We start from the raw sequence: 17,117 nt of genomic DNA on the forward strand, positions 1-17,117 counted from the left end.
AAAGGACCATTGGGAATTCTTTCCACACAATAAGGTAGACATTGACTGTCAACTCACATTTCACAAGGGCCACAGTAAGTTTTCACAAGGTGCATATTTAGTGCTGACCTTCCTCACATTCAAACCATATATTAACCAACATCTTAAATTGGTCTGTTCTCTGTGGATGATATTTATATTTATATGAAGAGAAAGTACAAAGCTTTCTAGGAAAGAACACTTTCTTCTTTGTCTGTAGCATCTATGAGCTGATGCCCTGGTCTTAACCGAGTTCTTCAGGTGCTAATGAGTAAAAATATTAACAGATAATAGCTAAAATTTAAATATGCTTAGTGTTGTGGCAAGCAAGTCCCTTCATGAACACTTACCAAAATTTTTGAAAGACCATTCCTCCCCTCCAGCTTTTAAAAATGTCCTGACTTTGAGAGAGGAAGCACCACTAATTGCTGTGCAAATATCCAGGTTCATGTTCTGGCTACTGTATCTCCCATGGCAGTTTCGACCTAAATTTTATGTGCTGTCAAACATTCTACAGTTTTCTGGAGAAATTCTGTAGCTCTGGAGAATTTTTAATATAGATTTATATTAATATTAATAGAAAATATTAATAAGACAGCATCAAAATCTCTGTACTATTTTGTTTGATAGTACATTTAGTTTAATATACACAGTCTGAGTATTGTCAAACTACAATATGTTACCTTGTTGTCTTTAGTCAGCGCAGCTCAAAATGGTCAGAAGAGCCAATGCTCGACTGTTTTCTGCTCCTTGAGCGTTACTTAGTTAAAAGCTGAGATTCTGAGTGAGAATTAGCAAGAGGGTGAATTTCATGGTCAATGCTGCAATCAGACACAGGCTTACGGACCTCTCCATCCTATCTTAGTGGTTTGCTTCTTAAAAACTCCCAGTAAGAAGAAGCAGAACAGCCCATCCACGAGACTGAACTCCGTCCTGTTTTCACAACAGCAGCCAGATCCTGAGATTGATTGCTAGGACTTAAAGCTCTTTCAGAAAATGAAAAACCCTGTCAATTGTAATATTTGCTACCAACTCAGAAATAGCATTCTGTAATATTTTTTTCAGCACTTTTAGCTTCCAGTCTATCAAGGAAAGTTTGTGTTTCACGAAGACAAAGATGATATCCTCTAGAAGGGAAAAAGTTCCCCACAAAGCAAACCTTTTTTCTTCTAAATATTGGCCTGATCATAATATCCAAGTCAAGAAAAAGCAAAAATAATCTCAACCCCTGGGAATAAGATTAGTGGTTGTTTACCTGTGATTTTTCTTCTAATGGATGGCAAGAATGAAAAGCCTCATTATTCAAAGGCAGATAAATAAAACCCCATATGCTGTAGACACTGAGTATATGTATCTATACACCATACAGAACTCTGCCATTAGCTAATAATAGCATTAACAGTTCAGAAGTTAAAGCAAAAAAAAAAAAAAAAAAAAAAAGAGGTCTCTAATACTTAGTCTTAGCAGCTGATAATGTAAAATAGGGTGGCATTTGGAAGCATGGGATGATGTCAGTCCCTGGGGAGAGAAAGGTGTTAACTTCTAATAGCTTTTCAGTAATAGCCAAGCATCTGCAGTCCCCCATAAAAAAGGGTTTTTAAAAATTAATAGAGCTGAATGTGCTTCACACTGAGGAGAATGCCAGATTAATAAGCGCATTAAGGACCGCTTTGGATTGGAAATAATTATGGAAGATGACAAGGAGCAGAGGTGGCATTGGTGGTGCTTTCAGGAATGCATTTTAAAAAGCAGTTTAAAGAGCCTTCAGATGTTGGTATTATCCTGCGTGACCAAATTAAGAGCAAATGAGAAAAGTTTATCTGGCATTTTGGAGTATTGAAAGGGCTTAGTGTTATAAATTATACAGTATGAGGATAGGCAGTGGTGAGTAAATTCATGTTAAACATTATTGGCAGTTTAAATAGCAACTGCTTTATAAAGCACTAAATATTTTAATTTGGAAGTAAAAGTATATTCACTCCCCTTCCAAAAAAGCATGTTTGACTTATTTATTTGCCAGCACAATCATTAGACATTTTCTCGGTGGTGAACTGGTGTATATTGTTCCCGATAGGCTGTTGTAAATGTTGAATAATAGGGATGGGTTATAGGTTTGGAATTGATTTAAAGCTTTACTGATGAAAAAGTTGAAAGCCACAATGACATCTTAATCTTTAGCTGCAGGCTAGGCTGTACCCATTCAAGGCTATTTCCAAATAGGTCTCGTGTTTATCAATATTTAATCGTCTTGTTACAGCTCTTTCTTTACTACTTGCTCTTTCAGTCTTTACAGGACAGGTGTCTTCACACTGTTTCTTGATGTTATTGGTACAAACCAAATCAGGCTCAGTTTCTTGATGATGTTAACACAAACCATTCTTGATTCTTGACACAGCAAGGACTCTATGCATATATTAGTGCTGTTGCAATCCCATCTGATGGGTGGTTAGTACAAAGACCGATATCCACAAACCACGCTAGGAAGGCCACAGTGCTTCCACAGCAAATAAAGCAACAATAAACTGCATTTCGTGTCTGCACAATGATCCATTTCCCTAAATATAAAAATATTAAGAAAATAAAAGCTTTTACATGAAGACAAAAGTCTGTGCAGATTTTCAAACTGTTTTTAAGACTTTTTCTTCTTAATCTAAACCTGTGTTGCTTTTTCTTTTAACCAATTAAGTATTTGCAAGAAGAATGCAAAAAAAAGAATGCCATTAATATCCAATTTTCTAATAATTACTTTCAGAAAAAGCAAAGCCAATATTGAAATATCTTCTAGGTGAGTGGTACTTGTAAAGAGGCAAACCCCACAATTATAGCAGCATCTCCCATTAAACAGTTCTAAGTACTGTATATGCAACATGCTGGAGACTCATTATTTCAAATCCAACTTCTCAAAGATTTATTTTTCTTTTGAAACAATTTCTGACAGCTTTTGATCTTCTAAACTGAAAAAAATCAAAGAAATCTGTTTCTCTGGCATATTAATAGCAAAGGAATTTCTGGATGCTGCAAAGTAGGAACTGAATATAATAGCATCTCAGTTTTATTCATCTTCAAAGAAAACCAAATATATTTTTGAGACTAAAAAAATAGGATACCCTACAGATTTTGAAGGGATGGGATAAACCTCTTTTCACAAGAAAAGATGACAAGAAATTCATCTTGAAGGATGTTCACTATGCCTCTGTCCATTTAATACATTTACAAGCCAGCTGCCATGAGTTAATCTGGCTTTTACATCTGAAGCAAAATTATTTTATAATTTGGGTCTCAAATGCCTAAGAGATTTTTTTCTTTTCCCTAATTCTTTGGATATTGTAGATCAACCTGCCAACAGACATGGCACTAGTGTACACTGTTGCTTAAAATGTATGTAAGTTCATTAAAAATCCTTTTGTAAAAGTTATATTTAGCAATATTAAAATCTTTGATTAATCACTTCGTCATTCCAGTTCTTCGCAGGTGTAAAAATGAAATAATTAATAACAATTGATTGGGCAATTAGCAGGATGTGTGTGTTGTATGTGTACATGTATATCTATATTACTACAATAAAACTAATTTACAGTCAAACCCTTAAGAAAGAAATACTTTAAAACCCACATTTTACAAAGATTCATACATTTTGGTAATCTTGCAGAGTTTTTCCTGTGCAGCTGACTGGTCAGAATATTCTCATTCCTTAACACCATTCTGCCAGCTGAGTACGTCCTTTGGACACGCAGCCCTGAGCTTAGCTATGGCTGCCGTAGGAAGTTGCAATCCCATGAATGTTCTGTTACTTATAGTGCCAAACTTGTCAAGAGCAGGTCAAAGTGATATCTTAGAGAAGTGACTGGCCATTAAAAATCAATAGGGTATGCTTATTTCCAGAGATAAATCATACCAAAAAAAAAAAAAAAAAAAAGAAAAGAAAAATAATTTAGGCTGTAGACAGTGAAGGGAATTTAGACAATGCTAAGAAACTGCAAACTGTGATAGGGCTGCAAAACTCTTGATACAGAAACTGCTTGATTACACATCCTAGGTAATGTAGTGAAAATCATAACATATGCATGTCATTAACATCCAAAAAAGAACAAAATAAGGAATTATGCACATTAATGTACAAGAAGCAAATTGTAAAATCTGCAGCCACTCTGATAGTCCAGAGGATTTTACGTGTGTTAGCCAACTGAACGCCATATCTTCCTGTGTGTAGTAGAGGCAATTCATGGATAGCATAAATACTACCTTTCAAAACACATTGTCTTTATATATATGAAGAAAAGGCCGATAGTATTGATTTGGTTTTTAAATAACAGAAATAAACAAATCTTGATAGAAATGCTTGGCTAGCACGAATTACCATTGTTTATCTATCTATGGCAAATTCTGCCAGGTGAGATTCAAATGATTCCAAAGATGTCACTGCTCTCTGCATGATTAGGTTTGAAGTCACAGCAGAGGTTATCATAGTAAAACAAAGACATTTGAAAGGCCATGTTTTAAGCAAAAATAAAAGAAAACAGACATTTTCTGAATCATATATAGGGGAAAGAAAAAAAAAATTGACTGTGCATGAAACAAATTCCAAATTCACACAAACCACTACCAGTTATGCTTTCTCATGTCTGATTTCTCCCCAGAGAGTCTCTTTCTAAATGTCAGTTTAAAAAAAAAAAAAAAAGTATCTTATGGCAGCCACCCATAAGATACTATAACCATTAAATCAGTCATTTCCACATTGAGCAGTTCTAACACTTGTTTTCTGGGTTTTGTTAAGGAAAGAAATATTACTTCTTCTAAACTATGAAGCACATAAACGTGGGATGGTATAAGAACATTGCTACTTTCAATCCAAAGACCTGAGACACTGAAATTTATATTAGAAATTAAAGAAATACAATAGAAATTCATGTGAGAATACATATTAACAAAGGTTGTTGTAGAATAACTCTAAATTTCCATGAATCACCCAGCATGATTAAAATAAGGAGGAACTAGAGTCTTAAATCTTTACCTAGATGCAGATCTTTTGTAATATTCCAAGGTTACAGTTTCACAGTTTTTGTCAGGCATCTGCAGAAGTAGATTTAAATTTTTATCTGAGTTTAGAGTTGGGTTGTCTGTTTGGAGCTTCTTCTGACTTCATTACGAATTATGTCTCTATGTAGGATGGGTAACAACCATTGCTAAATAAAAGAGTTCCTTGAAAATTCACGGAGTTCTAAAGCTGCAAAATGCCTCCCAAAACTTGTCTTAGAAAGAAGAAATAAAGAAAAGTGAAATCTAGACTACCAAGAGTTTGAATATGGCCCTCAACAAGCCTTTGGTAGACTCCTCAGCAACAAGATATTCACTCAATGTTCTTCATTTTCTAATTCATCTGGAAGAATTATTCTCTGTACTGACACAGTTTATTAGCTGGAATTCTATGATTAGAAGAATTTGACAGCGAAGATCCTCCACAAATCAACAACACTTTAGAAATGCAGCAACCATTTATGAGGTATAGAGAGTCACTGTATGTCTGCTCTTTATAAAAAGCTGGTAAAGCTGGAGATTTATGGACTATTATATCTCACCTCATATTGGAAAAACTGATAAATAACCTGCTTTGAAATGGAACGAATCAGCAGCTGTATACATGCAATATGATGGTGAACCAGCAAAATTTTGCAAAATATAGAAACTCAGTCAACATAATTTCATACAATTATTTATAAACGCTATTACAGAAAATCTGGTTTTCTTGACTCTACCTTGAATTTATTTGTAAATTCTTAGAAGCAGGACTGTCTGCTCCTCTATCTTTGAACAGGGTTTAGTATGATTTTTATTTGGTTTGCAGTCATAAATACAGTGCTAACAATAATTAAAAAATTCAAAACTTCTGTAATGATATTTTATAAAAGTATTAGCAGAGGTGGCACCAGACTCAAGGTATATATCCCAATCAAAAATGAGAATCTCCAGATTTCCAATCAGTTTGAATATAAGGTGTAGATTAAAGCCCACTCTTGACATAAAGCAAAATAAGGAGGTAGTAATAGTTTTCGTTAAATGTTAAATAACTGGCCAAAAAATTAATTGTTGTAGTCCAGACCTATTGTTCAGAATTAGAGAGGTTAAAAAGGACTGTCTCAACCTTTGAAGTTACAACAGGCTCAGACACTTGCTTCAAAGAAGATAAACAGACAGTTATTCTTTGCATGTAATATTTCAGATGATGAAGGCTATACTATAAAGAAACTCCAGGGTTTTTTAACTCTAATTGAGGAAGCATATGTTCTTGTAAAGTCATTGTTCATAACTCTGAAAACCCCTATAACACCTAAAATATGTTGAGACATAGTGAAATGTGTTCTCTTTAACAATCATAGAGAGAGAGGGCACTGGACAAAAACGAGGGAGAAAGATAATGAAGTTATGCCTGTGACTACCTGATCTCTTCAGATTTGTAGTTGTACATCAATAATATCTGTGGGCAGGATATTAAAAAGTTCATGCACTTGTAAATACTCTGTGTTTTTGCTTTATGTAGTATAAAATAGTATTCATAGTATTTTGTAATGACATTGAAAAAAAAAGTCATTTTTCTCCCTCTTTTTTGCAATAGAGTAGTTTCCACAAGGAATGCTCATAACTGCCCGAAGGGAGACAGTTTGAGAACAGTATCTGTTTCCTTTAGTTTTCAACTGGCGTCTGTCTACAGTAAAATTGACAGCTGCATCTGAAGGACCTACCCTAAACCGGAAAATTATCTGGTTTTAATACAGTTCTTTTGAAATTTATGAAATTACTGTTGGGTAAATAGCCACCACTTAAAAAAACCTCTTATGGGATCTTGCTAACATGAACTACAGTGAGATAGTTTCTGGTAAAATTAAATCTCTCCCACCTTTGGGCCAAAATTCCTGTCCAAATCGGATACAACAGTGTGTTAAGTGAATGCAAATGTTCATTGACAGATGGACTGAAATAAAGGGAAACTTTGCTGTATCTTCAGAGATGAGAACAGTGTCACAAGTTGGCCAAGAAGCAGTTAGGGATAGGACCACACTTCTGACAGCAGCAAGGAAAATGAAGAGCAGTTGTGTGTGTGTGTGTGTTCTGGACCTGGAGTCTGAGTTAAAAATATACAAAAGGAGAGGATGCTGGAGACAATCACCACTTCTGCTGACTCTGAGTCCCTCACACCCTGAGCCTCCTCTAGCTTCCCAACAGTCTGACCCAGACTGAGATCCCAAAACTTCTCTCATCCCCAAATCAAGTGTTTTTGAATTCTCCTCTCGCCAAGCCCTAAAGCACCCCATTTTAGAAAAGTTACCTTTCCCCTCACTAATGCATCCTCTTACCCAAATCTCCTTAAATGTACAAAACCTTAGCTACTTTCTAAATTGACCCTACTCTGACCAGAAATGTATTAGGCGAAGCTCTGAAGATAAGAAAAACAAACAAACAAACAAACAAACAAAAGCCAACCAAAAAAAACCAAAAAAAACCAAAAAAACAAAACACACAAAAAAACCAAACCAAACCAAAACACATCCAGGAACAGGCAGGTTGTTCCAGGCAAGGGCCAGGAAAAATTGTAAAGTAGTTAAATCCAATCAGCGTCTTCTCTCTGCTGGGATTCTTGCAGATATCATGAGCCATGTCACTAATACTGTAAGACCAGCCAATGAAAATGAAATCTCTGGTTGAGTGCCTTGCTCACAGAAAGCCCAGAAGCAGATTTAATACTGTATGAATGCAGTATGGGAAGCAGTCACACAGGATACACGTTAAGTATTCCTGTGCCCACCACTGGGGAAATCTTCAATCAGGTCTCCGCCAGCTCCCTGCTAATGGAGGAGCTGTCAGGAAAGTGCAGGGGTGAAAGGAACATGTTCTAGAGATGGAGGCACGACAAGGACTGGTGGGTCAGTACCAGCAGAGATGTCCTCTGCCATTTTTCCATTCTTCACAATGTCAGCTCCTTCAGCCCTGCTAAAAAAGAAAACCTCACCATTGGATTTGAATGGATCTACCTAAAGCCACAGTGATTCCACATGAATAAAAATGATCTGTGCTCCATGGCTTTTCATCTGTGGTCCCTAGGAGTCAAAGGGACTACTGCTGAGGGGTTTGAGAAAGGTGGCTAAGAAATATATTTTCCATGAACACAGCTCAGTATGGAACGGTCCAAAAGGCTTCATATCTAAAGAAACCCTATGGCACTGGCAAGCTACTCAGAAGTCTTTGCCTGCAAGTTTACAAATATTTCCAAAAGCTGCATCAAATTCTCTGCTGGGTAGGGAGCCAAGCAAAGCAAGGACAGATGCGAGTGCATTAACAGCTTCCTGCTTCTGTTGCTGTCCTCTCGTTTCCAGGCTCAGATGCACATCGAGCATTTGGGTGCATATAACACTTAAATTCTATTAATTCTGGCCATTTGCACTGTTTTCAGGCTGGCACCAATGTAGCGTGAGGAAGAACAGGATATTCCCTCTGCACTGTAGTTGTGTTGGCCATTTCATAACAATATTTTACAATAGCATTACCAATTTTCCCCCGATCACATGTTTCCTCTTCCAGACCAGCTGCTGTTTCAGGCATGGCTATGGGTCTGTAGCTTTAGATGGAAAGTGTGAAGCCTGAACTCAAACACAATTGCAAGGCAAAAAAATGCTTTAGTATCATTCAACAATGACAAATTGCCAACACGTAGTGAATATAGATAGGTAGGCGATGTCTGTGTGACTCACTCTCCCGAAAGAAAACTACAAACCAACCTGCAGCAGGCCTGGTAAAGAGACAGGGTAGATATAGCCCAAGTTCAGGTGAAATTAAGTCAGATTAAGTTGTTAATGGTTTTGTGCCTGGTGTTACTAAGTCTAGCTATAATCTGATGATCATCTTTACTAGCTTGAATCTTTTCAAAGAGAAAAGAGCATTAAGTCAGCAAGCTGACAATGAAAAAGGAAAGTATCTATTTGGCCACTTAAGTGAGTGCTGTCATCTCTAAAGTGTCTCCTTTTTTGAGTTACCATGTTGCTGAAGCCAGAAAACTTTGCTTTGTTTGTACCTGCAGGGAAAAACAGACTGTCAGCAAAAATGAATGGAAAGTCAGATAAGAAACCTGATTTAATACCTCCTCAGACAATGCCACTCTCACTGGATTCAGAAAATAGATCAAGATGTTCAAAATAAACTTCTGCCCTGCAATGAAACAAGTCTACTGTCACCATTGCTGCCACCAACTTGCCTGTCTGTGGGATAAGCATTTCAAAGTGAGGTGCTAGGAGATGTTTTGTTTTGTCACTGCTTACCAAGCTGGCAGTGGTCAGAGCACATGTCAATGCACTTGAAATTACATGAAATGTGGGAAGTACATCGAGGTTTCCATAGATGGTACGCATTTAATGACAGCATTTGCTTACTTGATAGAACACTTCTCTAAAGCAGCTTGTAATGACCACAGGAACCATCATAGTAGTCTCTTGGAAGCTCTGGCAGCCAACATGAAAAGCATCCTGGATGATTTTATCAGAGCTTTACCAGTAGAGCCACGTCTGTTTTCAGATCCATGCAATGAAATTATTGGCAAATGTGCGCGTAATGATTGTCAAGAGCAAAGTACTCGCTTGGTGCTTTGAACTCCAAAAATTTCTTTCATGATGATCCATTTGAACATCATCTTGAAATCTAAGCATGGCTTTGCTGGACTGTTTTCTCTCTTGTTGTTTTCATGACTAAATTATTTCAGCTTACATTTGCAAGTGAAGAGACTAATGGCTCTGAATATGCATGCTAAAACTGAGATCTCATTAAAAAAATCAGTTTTGAATGTAAATAAGAGTTACCCTTCATCATTTTTTGTCTCAGAGTGACATATGGAGTGAGCAGAGCACCACTCTTAGAGTTCATGTGTCATTTTATCTAATACTTCCTCAAAGTGAGCTAAGAGAGTGATTAGATAAGAAATGGCAGTGCTGCTCTGGTTTCAACCTGGCTGCTATAGAGAAACAACAAACTTACAGAACTACCCAGCAAAGGTGACTCGATGCTTGAATTCAAGAGACACACCTTCTTGATTACAGTAAAAAAAAGGAAGAAAGAGAACCCTAAATTGCAGAAAGTATGTTATATTCTTCATGCCTTTCACTGCTGCAAGACTTTTGTGAAGTTGGCTTTCAATATGGTGTTAATGAAAATATACTGTCATTATAAAAGAGGTGTAAAAAGAGACTTCTGTTTAGAACTGCCATCCATCTTATCAAACCTTCACTTTCTCTCGGTCAAAAAGCGATCTCAGCCATCTCAAATTATAAATATGCAGAAGTGTATCAGTTTCTCCTTTGTTTTAACAGTCAGTTTAACCATTTCTAGTCAAAATAGTTCATTATAGGTACATTACAAATCAATTTATGTAAATAATACTTCTCCAGATTCTGTATGTCTAAGGAATGACAAAACACTAAAGGTTCAAGAAAGCTTTTATCAGATGTAGAACTTACCCTGGAACAGGTCCACTTGTTCTGAAGGACTTCTAATCAGTATCAAGGCTCACGAAGCTTCCTTGCTAACACTGTTTTTTCTGGCTTCTGGAGATTAAGACATTGGCTTTAGTATATCCATCTGAGAAAAGGGTCTAGTTGGTCTCATCTCTACCTATGGTTATATTTTAATCTTATTTGAAAAGCACACCAACACGTTCACGTATAAAGCACCAGGGGAGGAAAACCTGCAAGAGGCAAGAGAAACAGGGAGCTGCAACAAAAGTCCTAAAATTCGAGAATTTTCCAGTCTGGAGCAGGATCTCCTGATTCTTATCCCTTTCATTTGTCCCCCCAATTTTTGTTATTTGCAGACTCCTAAACCAGTGAAAATATGAATAAATACTTTCCAAATCTTTAAATAAAAGCTTCTACTCTTTAGTCACTTAGGCTGTCATTTAATTCATATTAACTGTAATTTTGAGGCAAAAGATTTTTTTCTTCATATTTGGAAGCTTAATAAACCAGGTAACAATGGAAATATTCCATCTTCTGTTTTAAATAAATTTTTAAGGAACAATGTTATCCTGAAACCTGTTAAAGGGGAGAGCAAATTTCATTCCATGATCCATCTATTTATTTTAGTCTGCTCATTCTTTGAAAAAATGAATGAGAATTTAAACACACACAGCAGTTTTACAAGGAGCAACTTTTTTCTAATTATGTATTCTTTACTTATTAATCAGTGCTACAATTTCCTGTGACATTTAACACAGACACAAGTTATTTTCATTCCAAAAGTTAGCAGTTCACTGTATCACTACACACATGGCACAAGCATTGCAAATGTAAATATATGTAGGCGTCTGGGTTTTAACCACTGCCCTCAGAGAAACGTCTTTTTTAATGTGGTATAACTTGCAATCACGCTGAATGTCATCACAGCTCTTGAGAATGGGAAAGTCTCCATGCAAACTTAATTTTTCACAGAAAAAAATCCTGGCATTTTTGCAAAAATAATGAAACCCATAACGAGGAAAGAGAGGAATGTAGCTAATAATCCTATTTATGTTCTTATGCTCTACATTTCATTTACTAGAAATAGCTTGACTAAATTCTAATAAATAAATATACTAATTGGTCATTGGAAATGCAAATTTCAACAACAATCTTTAATGCAGTATAATAAAACCCATTACAAGCACCAGCTTTGTAGATGCTTTGATTGTAAATAAGAGATTAGTTTTAAATTCAGATGTACTGAACAGGTTGGCACCATTTCAGGTAGTAGTGGATTTAGGCTGCTTGCCAATCTGTGGGAAGAGCAGATATATTAATACCTGCACTGTTTCTACTCTCATATATTCAGTCTGGGTATTTGCTATTTGCTACATTAAATTATATTGGCTGACAGACATAAATATGGTTTTCGTCTTCTAGTTTCTTACAGATCACTTTTCTTAGTTTTAGTAGATTCCATGGGGCCATATTGTCTCAAAGCTTGTTTCACTTTTCCATCATGTACAAATAACCTGTCTTGATGACCACAGGATAAGACACCTTCTCTCTGAAAATGAAAAAGTAATGTATCATTTCCCTTGCAGCTGGGATATTGCAAATGTGTGCCTTCACCATCCTTCATTTTCTCTTTCTGTAATGTTGTCCCTCTCAATTCCCATGAAATCAATGAGCAAATTTCTCCCTGGGCAAATCTGCACACGGTGTCAACTATCCTCGCTCCATGCCAGTTTACATCGGCCAAAGGTCTATTCCTTGTCTGATATGACTTAAATTACCACAGAGAAAGGCTGTATATGTGACAGCACTTCAGTAGACAAAGACCTTAGTCGTACACCATGAAAGACAGCAGAAGTTTGGGCCCCAGTGCTAAAGGGAGAAAATAAAACACTTAATTTTAGATAAGGTTACAACAATGTGATTTATAGTAACGTTCCTCCCTAAGTTTTGCTGATTTTAAGACTTTCATCCTTCTAGGCTGCCCTGCTGACAATTTATCAGATGGTACTAGAGCCTTTTGAATCTCCCCAGCCTCAGTCACCTGTCTTCCTAAGAAGAAGAATTCAGCTGACACTTGGGTAAACGTAATTGATGAGCTTTGCAAGCCACACCTTCCAGATTTTTTTAAAGCACGTGACAATCTAAACTCTAAATCACAATTGTAACTATTTTATTTGTTTATATCTCAGCATTAAAAATAAAATAAAATAAAATAAAATAAAATAAAATAAAATAAAATAAAATAAAATAAAATAAAATACACCAACCTTGCAGCTGACTCTAAACTACTGGGCTGTGTGGAGCTAATCAATGTGACCACACTGGTTTCCTTTCCAATCCCCTCACCTTAATTATTGTCTCACATACCTACTTGTTGCATCCTGCCTTAAATTAATTGTACATTCTTTGGTACTGGGAGTGTTTCCAATTCTACTTTAGCACACCCCCAAGCACAGCAGTCTGAGTAGGACCTGAGGGACTTTTGTAATAGTAATAATTAATACAGAAGTTGGGATGCTTTGGCCTGAAGGGGAAAAGCCACAACAGAGAAATTGATTGCGATGTCTAAAATGAAGTCTGTTTTCTTAAAAAAAAGACCTGAGTGGCATCTCTGAGTGATGGTAGAACACAGTGACAGATCTTTTTGATATATTAAGTAAGCACGGTACCTGAGGTAGGCAACTTTGACGTGTGCTGTGAACACTTTGAGGCAAGCCATCCCTTCTTGTCTTCCACAGCAGACAGCTACCTTCTTTACCTTGAATTTTCCCTCACATTCCTTGATGGCATACAAGTTTCCTCAGGATTTTTCATGGCCAAGTCCCAGCAAAAGTCTGGCCACTTTGAGAAAATCCCAGCCTGCATTCTCAGTATTTTTCCTCTCTCTACCTTGAAAGGACAGTAGATCTTCCAAGACACCGTAGGTTGTGCTAGAAACATCCTTTTAGCAACATTTCAGAATATGAAGGTTGTTTTTTCATAGGACGGAATAGCAAGTTTTAACTGGGTTGTGGTAAACTTTGGTACCCCTGGGATCCAAAGGATAGGCTCCATTATACAGACCTTGGACGTTTGTGTTCAATGCTTTTATCATAATCCATTGCAGACTGATCAACACTCCTGCATTTTTTATGAAGTGAATACTGTGTGAAGGCGTCAGATGGTTTAGTTAATCATCTAGATGTCCCTGCAGGGCATTTTTCATTCTGCAGTATTGTCTTTAGCAGTCCAAAGTTCTTTATACAAATTTATCAATTATTTATGAAAAGAGTACTAAACCGTAGTAAAACAGATCCAGAGACCAAAATTCCTCACTCATGGAAGTAAGCCAAACTGTACATACGTCAGTGAAGATCTGCCTCCTTACACTGCTGCTGCATTTGACTGCTAGCCTTGAATATGCTGAACTGTTATTTATAAATTATCTTAATGATTGTTTTTAGCTAAAACAATAATTTGCAAATTTCCTGAATACATGCACACACAAAATTGCCACAAGGTTTTATATTTTGATCTTTTATTTCTCATATCCTGTTGAATGCCCTATATAAATTATTCATTTCTAGCCTTGCTATGTCCCTTTCTCTTAGTTATGACTTGCTGATGCCAAAGAATAAAATGCGATTCATCCCTCCAGTACATGAAGAGGGCCCACTGGGGCTGGCTTTAGTCCACTCCCTGTCAGTGCAACCTGCTGGGTTTGCACAAATAATTTAACTTTGGGGCTAAAACAGCTAGACTAGATATTTCCAAGGTAGTACCATATTAATGATCATAAAACACATTTCCCAGCTCTGTCCCAAGAGACCTTTTCAAAGTTGTTTTATGAGAGACTAGAGAGATCTATTGAGTGAAGTAATTGTTACCTGTGGGCACAGATTTAGAACAACTTCATGCTTCAAATTCCAAAAGCATAAATGTCTTTGTTACAACAATGTTGCGTGCAGCAAACAAAAGGGATGCTCATAGAATCAGATATATGGATGTTAGGCTGCACGATATATATTTTTTTTTACATTCAGAAAAAAAATCACTCAGATAAACAGAAGATTTTGGTAAAAAAAAAAAGGAACAATTTTCTATTAAATGAGCATGATGAAACCTACAATGTTGTTTATTTACAAGCATACACAAAATTAAGCTACATTTCCTGTTCAATTTACAGTATTAAACAAAGGCACAGTATCAGATGCTGTTACCACTGTGCTAATTCAGGATGTACTCACTTTTGTCTAATTTACAATATTTAGTTCTTAATGTAATCTTGTGTGCTAATCTGGTATATTTATATAGTTACACACATATTTGTGAGATGATATTATATAATTATAGCATAATCTATTTCAATGTAGCTTTTTTACACAGGGACAGCAGCATACAAGACACTCAAAAACTCAAGTGGCCACCTGGCCATCTTGTGTGATGACCCTTTTAGTTCTCTGGGTTTCCTTAAAGAGTTCAGCAGTGCCGCTGCTCCATCAATGGGCAGACCTGAGGACAGGGATGGGTACCAGGGGTAGCCCAGCTTGTACTATTTTTGTTCTCTATTTTCCACTGTCCTTAGGGGGGAAATATAACTCCAAGTTGGTCTTGAAGCTGCTGTTACACCAGAAGCCATGTGATGCTCTGAGTATACTGAGAAGCTGTGAAGCGCAGAGGTGGCTCAGAGGTATTTGAGCCAGGATCTAGTCCCCAAATCATAAAAAGAGAGGAAAAAACAGATTGACAAGAATTCTTGGGGTTTTTTTTTTAGCACCTCTCTGTATTTAGGGGGCTTTACTGAAATGATGTGACTATCGTGAAATGATGCAACGCTTATGACAAGCATATGTATGCATGAGAAAACTTTCCAGATTCCTCACTCATGAGTGTGAAATGAGACATCTCTTGTTGTCTGTGAGAGGCGGTATCACCACTCCACCCAAATTTCTCCACAGTCCCTCAAAGATCCAAGGTTTCATTTTCTCCATCACTTCACTCACTCGTTTCCTCACAGTTAGTTGAACTTCTCTCTCTGCAGCAACTACTCATTCCTGAAGGGCCTCAGTGTCAAACACTCCAAGTGCCTATGATCTTCTGCTCAAAATCAGGCTGTTTGTTCTTTTGTATCATCTCTTACCCTATGGCACTGACATTGCACAATAATGCCCGAAAGTTCTGGCCATCAGCTGCTATACAGCACTATGTAGGTGGAAAAGACTTGGCATCTACAGGAAACTTATTGTCTTCTCTACAAACATGTGTTGTTTGTGTCTCCAAGTTGTAAATAGATACCATTTTATGACTTCTTTTTTTCATGCCATTACAGGCCAATCCAACAGTTAAACATGAGCAATATGGCCAATGTTCTGGATCCACAAGAAAAGGAAAGATTCAGAGAGTCAATTATTTCAAAGATATAACAAATGTTATATCTGCCTCCACTTCCCAAAATCCCCCAACAGCCATGAGATGATGAAGGAAGGAGAAGGAAGCACCTGGCTTCACGTAGCCCACTGTTGTCTCCCCCAGGAGGAGCTTTTAGAGGCCTCTGCTCTGCTTGCTGCCTTAGAGGAGAAACTCAGGTATCACCTTCTCTAGCAAGCAAGAGGCCCTTGTATGGAGGCAGGCAGACATGAGCAAAAAGAGTGGGGAAACCAGTATTTGCACAGCAGAAAAACATTTTTTTTGTAAGTCCTTCTCTCTATTCCCTTTTGGTTGCAATTCAACTGCTTATGGGTCTGTAATGGTCCCTCCTCAAGAGCCAGTTTTACCTTCTGGTGGTTTGAACAGCTTAATTATCATTAGAAAATCATTACAATGGGTCTCATCACTTTCAGGCATATAGGGCCATTATATTCCTTCTGGGGTATCCAGTGGACAGAACGTAAGCAGATGAGTCAGCAGGGAAAAGAACTTATTTCAGACTAAATGCCTTCAAAAGTTAGTGGCAATTACCTGAAAAGGTTTAAAAAATAACTGCAAGTGTCATGGCTCAAGGTTCTTTACAGAATAGATTTAAAGGGCTGAAGAGCTCTGGGTACCTGTTTGCAAGTCCTCAATGGTTACAGTAGTCAAGACAAGCAGGGAGGCCATTTAAAGTGTAGCTTAATGCAATCAAAAGGAAAAAAAAAATCTATTCACAAAGGGAAAATAACTAAAATAACACCCAGAAAACTGATATAATAGATATCAGAATCTCATGCAAAGCATCAACAAAGGTAATTACCAGATTCGTGTCATACAGGAAACACGTGGTCTAAATTCTGCTTTTCGATAGAGCTCAACTCCTCTGTGAGATTCTACCCCAACAGTTGCATTTTGCTGCTTCGTGGATTTCTGATGAGTTAATGTAAGACAAGGTCAGGGCTGGCTGATGGCCAGGCATGTGACAAGCATAAAGGATTTTCTCAGTGTTCTTGAATACAAAATACACCCTCAGTAAATGTGTCCTTGGTGTAAAGCCACTGAAATCAGGTATTATGCAATAAATCAATTTGATTTTACAGTCTACAGTTGCATAATTGACATTGAATTGACCTAAACTGGATCTCATCTAACTATTTCGCTTTCTAGATTTTCCTTTCTCAAACAGGATTTCTTACTTTTGTTGCAGAGTTTGCATTTCAT

The sequence above is a fragment of the Caloenas nicobarica genome, chromosome 7 (genome assembly GCF_036013445.1).
Source record: "Caloenas nicobarica isolate bCalNic1 chromosome 7, bCalNic1.hap1, whole genome shotgun sequence".
NCBI lineage: Eukaryota > Metazoa > Chordata > Aves > Columbiformes > Columbidae > Caloenas > Caloenas nicobarica.